General features: G+C 37.3%; 1 pseudogene; it reads right to left on the reverse strand.

The window, feature by feature from the left end:
- Positions 1 to 3843: 3843 nt before the first annotated feature.
- Positions 3844 to 6185, reverse strand: LOC112170637 (annotated as a pseudogene).
- Positions 6186 to 7479: the final 1294 nt, after the last annotated feature.

Genomic DNA, 7479 nt, shown 5'->3' on the forward strand with positions numbered 1-7479 from the left:
TACTTTTCTATTAGAATTGCTCTGATTACCTGTGGGATTAATGTTATTCAAGTTGCGTTTTGTGTTATGTGAATTGGGATGATGTTGAATTGGGGAGCAGGGTGGCTCCAGGAGGATAAGGATGAATTAATTTAGAAGTGTAAATGTTTTTCTACAGGTTTTGGGTAGCCCATTTTTAGGGGAAGTTCCGCCAAATTTTTGGTACAATTTCTTCTAAGGTGGGCCCCGCAGAACCACTTCGGATTTAGAGGTGAAATCCGGCGCGGGTCCAGTCAAATATCGCCCAAGTTCTTTTGCAATCAGCAATAATAATCACTTCTAAAAATTGAAGTGAATCAAATACGATCAGAGAATAATGTAGCGGACTTATTCACTAAGTCGTTACCTAAATCCACCTTCGAGAAACATGTGAAGAGTATCGGATTGAGAAAGTTATCCGAACTCCTATGATTGTAGCAATCAGGGGGAGTTGTCGACATCAAGGGGAGGTATGATGTTTACATGTTTGATCTCGAAGAGTGAAGGGCATGTTTTACTATTTTTCTCCTCCTCGAGGTTGTTTTTGTCCTACATGGTTTTTATTACTCAAGCAAGGTTTTTAACGAGGCAACATTTGAAGCGCCATGGTGTCATGACGACATCAAGTTTGAGCGGCACAAAGGAGAGTGTTGAAGGATATTCGACTTTAGTGTGCCTTATCAAATTAGGATTAGTTCTATATATAGTTGTAAGATGAGAGATTTCCTACTCTGAGTTAGAATATGAATCTTTGTATTCTAAGAATATGTACTTTATAAATCCCTATATATAGGACTCCTATTATCAGTGAATACAACACAATTCTCTCATCAATCTCTCTTTCATCTATTTTCCTTAAACACATTAAAGCCTTGTTTACAACAAATCATCAGCAGATCTGCTGAAATACTGGGGGAAAAAAAACACCAAATATTATACTGGAAGGAATAGTTGATATATAGCAAAACAACGTAAATAAGGAGAGATTAATGGAGCTTTAACCTGAGTTTGGGGTCAGTGTTCAAATATGGGAATCACGTAGCAGCAGTACTTGAACAGAAAATATAACAAGATCGAGAAGCAAGCAAGGCGAGACTGAGATCGACAACTGTAGATTTAGTGAGATTAGAGAGAAACTAGCTGAAAGAAATGGGTGAGGATAGATCTAGTCATCTAGATCGTGAAAGACTTTAACAGGAAGAGACTCCGGTCTTCAGACTTTACCAGTCAGTCAATGCGATCCAAGTCATCTGCCGCATTTGTTTTGTTGTTGCCAGCCGGCTTGAACGCGTGTCAATCGCTCACTTAACCTTTTGACAAAAGGAAGATAAAAGATGATGTTCATTTTCCAGTCAAAAGGTGTACAGGTGTACACTAGTGGGGTTGGCTTTAGCAACAGGGAATGAGAAAATAAGTGCGGATTCCCTCGTGTTCCTCGCTCTTCCTCGCTCTTCATCTTTCCAAGAGCCATTTCTGTTGAGAATGTTAAATCGTTGCACGCATTAGAAAAATAAAACCTTGCAAAAGAGTTTGGGTTTTTCCGTTTATTGCCCATTGATTTATGCTCATTATATGTCATGAAAATAAAACAGGGTTTGTTCACAAGCGAATGGGCACTGCCCATTAGCCATAGCAGTGGCGGTGGCAGTGGCAGTGGGAGGCCAAGCCAAATAAACTGCTACTATGTTTGGAAGAGGCAACACTAGGCAGACAACATCTTTAAAACTTAAAAGCTTAACTGAGAACCGGCCTGAGCGGTCAGTTTGGAGTACGGGTGATTCCAAACTGGATGAGCTCGGAAAGGTTCAGCAGATTTTCTCCATTCTCTAATATTTTTCGTCTTGACATAACTAATGATCATCTTTCAATTAATTTTTATTTTTATTCTATGACTTGCATATACATTTATTTGTTCTCCTTGCCTCCTATTCATCATCCTTCTGCTCCAATCCTGTTCTCATCATTCACACATTTTCTCCTCAAACCTCATTTAGAACAAAACTAGGAACATTACCAGACAACACACAAACTACAATGTTTTCCTCTCTCAATACTTCAACAGACTAAATACAAAATGTTGCATAAAGTATTCCATGGTACCCACCATTCTCTTCATTTTCCCAATCCCACCAGTTGAGAGATCAAGTTAAACAAAAGATATATATTAAGCTCTCTATACACATCTATGGGACGTATCAAGCACATGCACTTCACTCCTCCACCCTAATCAATGACGCCAATCTCTCCAATCCAAACCATGACCTTGTTAATTATTACCTGAAAGAAAAAAAACAAGAACTTGAGCGCAATTTCTTGTGCTAGGTTCATAGTTTCTCCTAAAACAATTATAAGTAAGAACCTATCCAATAATTTTAAGGGAGCCACTAATACCATTTTTGTTTCGTACTAAGGAAAGAAAAGGAGATGAGTGAAAAAGATAAGAGTACATAAAAATTAAAAAAAAAAAAAACATTTGAACTTAGACCAAACAGGTTCTGAAAAAGTCGTGTCTCCAGTTCTTACTCTTCAAAAATCATAAACATAGACCAAATAGGTTCTTAGAATTGATTAGCAATAATTTCTCCATATGCTAAAGAACAATTTTTCCCAACTTGCCTGTCATTCATTACCATCAAGAAGAATGAAGTATGCTAACCTTTCTCAACCTCTCATCTCCTGGTTTTGTCAAGAACCTCAATGTATCTCTTTGGAATCCCATATTGTTCAATCAAGTGCTTTGCCAGATTTTCAATTACTCCACCTTGAACCAGAACCTCCTGCCCCTTCTTACCTAAAGGAAAAACGTAAGTGTATTCGTCAGTATCTCTTGGAAGGAATCCTCATAATGTAACAATATACATTATCCCAAGGCAATCAAATCGACTAGAGAGCATTTGGAGTATGGGAGAAAGGTTGTTATATGTGTATATATACAAGTATATATGTAAACCATAATTTAATATTAAAAGATAAGTAAATAAAATCAACAAAAAAAAAATACAAACAATCACTTCCATGTCTCATTTTTAAAAAAATAAAAATTTTACAATACAGAGTCCTTATATTTATCTTCCTTCACTCTGATCTGCAGAGATGTTTGGGTGCCAACATTAAGAAAACCCATAGCAAAGACTATGGATTTAAATCAGAGGAAGCTTAATTCAACCCGTCTCTGTCACTCTCTACTCTGGCTATAAACCTCACCCCCTTTTAGAATGTATCAGAGACTTAAGCTGAGATATGAAAGAGACTCAACAGTCTTCACAAGTTACTACTACCAAATACACTAAACTGAAGAAAGTTTAAACAGTGGTCTTCTATTGTATAGATCATTATTAACAAGACTCAGAAGTCTTCACAAGTTACCACCACCAAATACACTAAACTGAAGAAAGTTTAAACAGGGGTTGTGTATGGATCATTATTAAACTAAACTGACAAATTTTGCCCATGTTTAAAAGTTTGTTTGTATACACTATGACTATCAAATACAGTGAAGAATCACCAAAAAGAAAAAATACTGCTGAATAATTACGTAAAGGTTAACCATACAACTAGTTATTTAGAACAAAAGATTCAATTGTTTTTTTTTTTTTACTCGTATGTATTAACTTCAGAAAGCTATAGAAATCTGGCATAAAATACTTTTACAGACATATACAAGGGAGAATTTGAGTGGAGGTAAAACCAATAATGCCTTTCCTGATGCTCACAATCATTTGAACAATTTTGTGTATACATCTCAAATTCTATAACCCAATTCTTCATGAGCCCTGAATATAACAGAGATCTCTACTATAACTTGATCAGTCATTGGTAGAAATATAAAAGAAAAATGAAATTTTCAAATATTGTCAAGAATACAGAGCAACAAAACCATGCATTACCGCTGACAACACCATAAGGATGTGCGGAATGTGTTCAGAATCAAAACTACAAAAATACCAATATAGATAACCCTCAAAAGGACAAGGTTAAAACTGAAAAGGTGGTCACTTATGAGAAAGAGGAAAATTAAAGCATAACGTATCAATCCTGTAGAACATTTAGCTTGCAACCACTTTGATAATTTTTTGTATGATGATTTCTTGATGTCTAGTGTGATGCCTGAAGAACCACAAGGTAAAACATAGTTTGACCTGCAGAACCACAAAACAAATCATGAGTTCTTATAAATGAAGTATATGCACAGGAAGGGTAGAGAGAGATCATGCAAAGTTTCACAAAGATTATATCTTTACCATACCATAGAGTGCTTCCAGGCATGGGAAGGTCTTTGTCTTTGACAGTTGTATGCAATGCTTGCAGGAGGCATTTTTCCAAAAGCATGTCAACATCCTCAGCAGAAAGAGGTTGTTGATCCTCCCCAGTCGACTGATCAGCGGAATCATCATCTGTTAGCTTCAGATCACCTACATTTGCAGTTACTTCCTCAGCAATCTCATTCCTAACATTAATCGGTGCAACCGGAGCAGAACTTGGTTCAGACTGCACATCAGCAACATCAACACGTTGCCCCATTTCCTTATCATCAATGCCATTCAGTTAATCATGTGATCCATCATTTGCACCATTATATGAATCAGAAATTTGAGCTGATGACAAGGTAGGATCCTCAAAAACAGCATCTTCTAAGAAACCTGCATTTGGCACATAAGGCCCCCTCAACTGATTCCCTGAAAAAAAATATTCCGCAACAATGTTAACCAACAGAAGTTTTCTATGTGTCGATCATATGATTCATATCTCGAACAATGTCAGTTCCCACAGATACTTGCCAAAGTAAGTCACCATAATAGTGAGCAATTTTTAAGGCTTTTCCGCGCAACCCAGCTTTTAATGCTTCAGTGCAGCTCATAGTAGTAGTTCCCACCTGTAAAGATATTGACCAGTAAGAAGATTATGACCTAACTTTAGTTACATAAATAGATGAAGCAATGGTTGTCTGAAAACATAGCATATACTATTCGCACAGAAGCTTACAGCAATGGGAGCTGGATTTCCTCGAACTTTAATCCCCCAGGCTTCCCCAGCTATAAATGATGGTAGCCTTCAGCAGGTATGCTGATACCAGGAAACATCAAATCCGCCCCTCCAATAACATATCGAGAAACCTCGCCCCCTTTCAGCATGAAAGAAGACAAGATATCAGGGACCTTCCAGAGGGCATAAACTGAAACGGAAAACAATCGACCAAACAAAGCTGTGAATAGCCTGCAGATATCATAGCAGAGCTTCTTCATATTTTCACTGACCCAAAGCAGGAAGTGAGATTAATGCCTATGTTATATTGACCCAATCTTTCTGTTCCTCTCAAATAGTCCCCTTTAAGGTCAAGCTAAGACCATCTCTATTCAAAATAACTAACTAGTTAAGGGTGGCAGACCACATAAAAGAAAAAAGGGAAGGAAAAAAAAAATGCAAGAACAAATAAGGACAAGGGAACGGAAAACAAGGACATGATACCTGTGGGAAAAATTTCTTTGCCATATACAGTGTAAACTCCGGTAATCTACATGTCTACCATAAGTTGGCAGCAATCAAACTAAACTAAAACCAACTAATCGCAAGTTAAAAATCATGAAATTTTGCAAGAGATGAAATACAATACATATACGGTTTCCTCGAATGAAACCCAGAATCAGAGTGAAACCATTAGCGGTTGGGGAAATGCAAAAAAGCAAGGGCATAACCAATGAAGCATAATGATTCAGAAGAAAATGTAGTAAGAGGTACCTTGGGAGGGAGTAAAGCATCGATATCGGCGTCGGAAGCTCTGGGAAATCTCTCCTTGACGGTCCTCTTGAGCTTCTTCCTGTCAGCCCCTGACGCTCTCTGGTGCGACCGTCAACTACCGCCTCGCGCCAAAACATCGGTATCCGTGCCAGTACGACAACGGTTTCGACGTCCTCAAGTTCATCGACGACAGTCAAAGCAGCTTGTTCGGGGGCGCGAATCTCGGGGAGTGTTTTCTGGCCGGGGACAGCGCCGGCGGGAACATAGCGCACCACGTGGCGATCAGAGCGAGCGGGCAAGAGTTTCGGGATCAGAAAGTGGTGGGAATGTTGGCGATTCAGCCGTTTTTCGGCGGAGAAGAGCGGACGGAATCGGAGAAGACACTGAAGAGTGTGCCTGTTAGGGTGACAACCCCAACCGGAAAATTAACAGCAGAAAATACAAGAAGCTAAAAAATTATACATTAGACAAAAAAAAAAAAAAAAAACTGTGCTATTGCGTTGGAAAATGAAAGTTACTATTGAATGAATAGTTCCGTGACTCTTTGGCCCTTCCATTTTTTAGATATTTACTATATTGTCATGGACATTATTTATTATTTATATATATATATATTTATGAAAATCTAAAGTAACTGTATAATGCATATAATCATCAAAAAACTGTACAATGCATATAAAAAGTTTTGTTTTCATTTTCTTCATAGTAAAAAATAAGTTCGTATTGAGAAAAAAAATAATAATAAAGTTGTTGATTTGTTAATGCTACTTAAATTTGTATTCCATGAATGCAATATTTATTTGTGATTAGTGATGTACGAGACCTTTGCTGTAAAAGAATAGGTTTCTGTCTTTCTGACATATTTTGGTTTATATGGGTTGTTTTAGATATAAGATGAGGTTGTCTTTCACCAAATTTTTCAACAAATATTTTGCCAAGAAAGAGATATGTATTCTAACGGTGGATTTTGATGCCTCTGGTGAGACATCAAGATCAAATTTCTATTTTTTCAAATTGCTTATGATTAACGTATTCAAGCCTTTTATCGGCATATGAATGAGTTTATAATAAACTTTTCTATGCATATGAACACTTATTATTTTTTCAATAATGCATACCAATGACAAAAAGACTCGCAGCAAAGCGCGGTATATCTGACTAGTTATTTACTATTTACTCACTTACTGTTCATTTCAATGTTCGTTTAACATTGATTTGGCTCCAAGTGATTTGACTATTTTGCCCTTGCTTTTTCCTCAATTACAGTTTGCCATTCTTCGATTCTTCTAGGGACTTCTCATTCGATTGCTGTCACTCTTCTAGAGCCTTCTCATCGGCTTTGGTGTTTCAATACAGAGAGACTGTGAGAGCGAAGAGTGAAGAGGAATAATAGAGACCATAACCATAGTTGTAGATACAACATAACCCTAAAACAAAAAATTCTAGCAAACACATTTCAGTAAATTCTTCTCTCATATAAACCTCGATCTCTCTGCACTGTCCACACAGACATAGGATGCGAAACCAAGAACACCATAAGCAATACAAATATAATTAGGCCACGCATCACAATCAACCCAGCAAAAGCCAGAACCCAAAGCAATAAAAAAAAACAAAGTAAACATAACCAGAGGCAAAACCTACAAACACAACAATTATACCCCAAATTTGAGGGGACGGTTGTCAAGAGTCAAGACCAGAAGAAGTTACATACAATATTCATCA

Source organism: Rosa chinensis, chromosome 6 (assembly GCF_002994745.2).
Source record: "Rosa chinensis cultivar Old Blush chromosome 6, RchiOBHm-V2, whole genome shotgun sequence".
In the NCBI taxonomy this organism is placed as follows: domain Eukaryota; kingdom Viridiplantae; phylum Streptophyta; class Magnoliopsida; order Rosales; family Rosaceae; genus Rosa; species Rosa chinensis.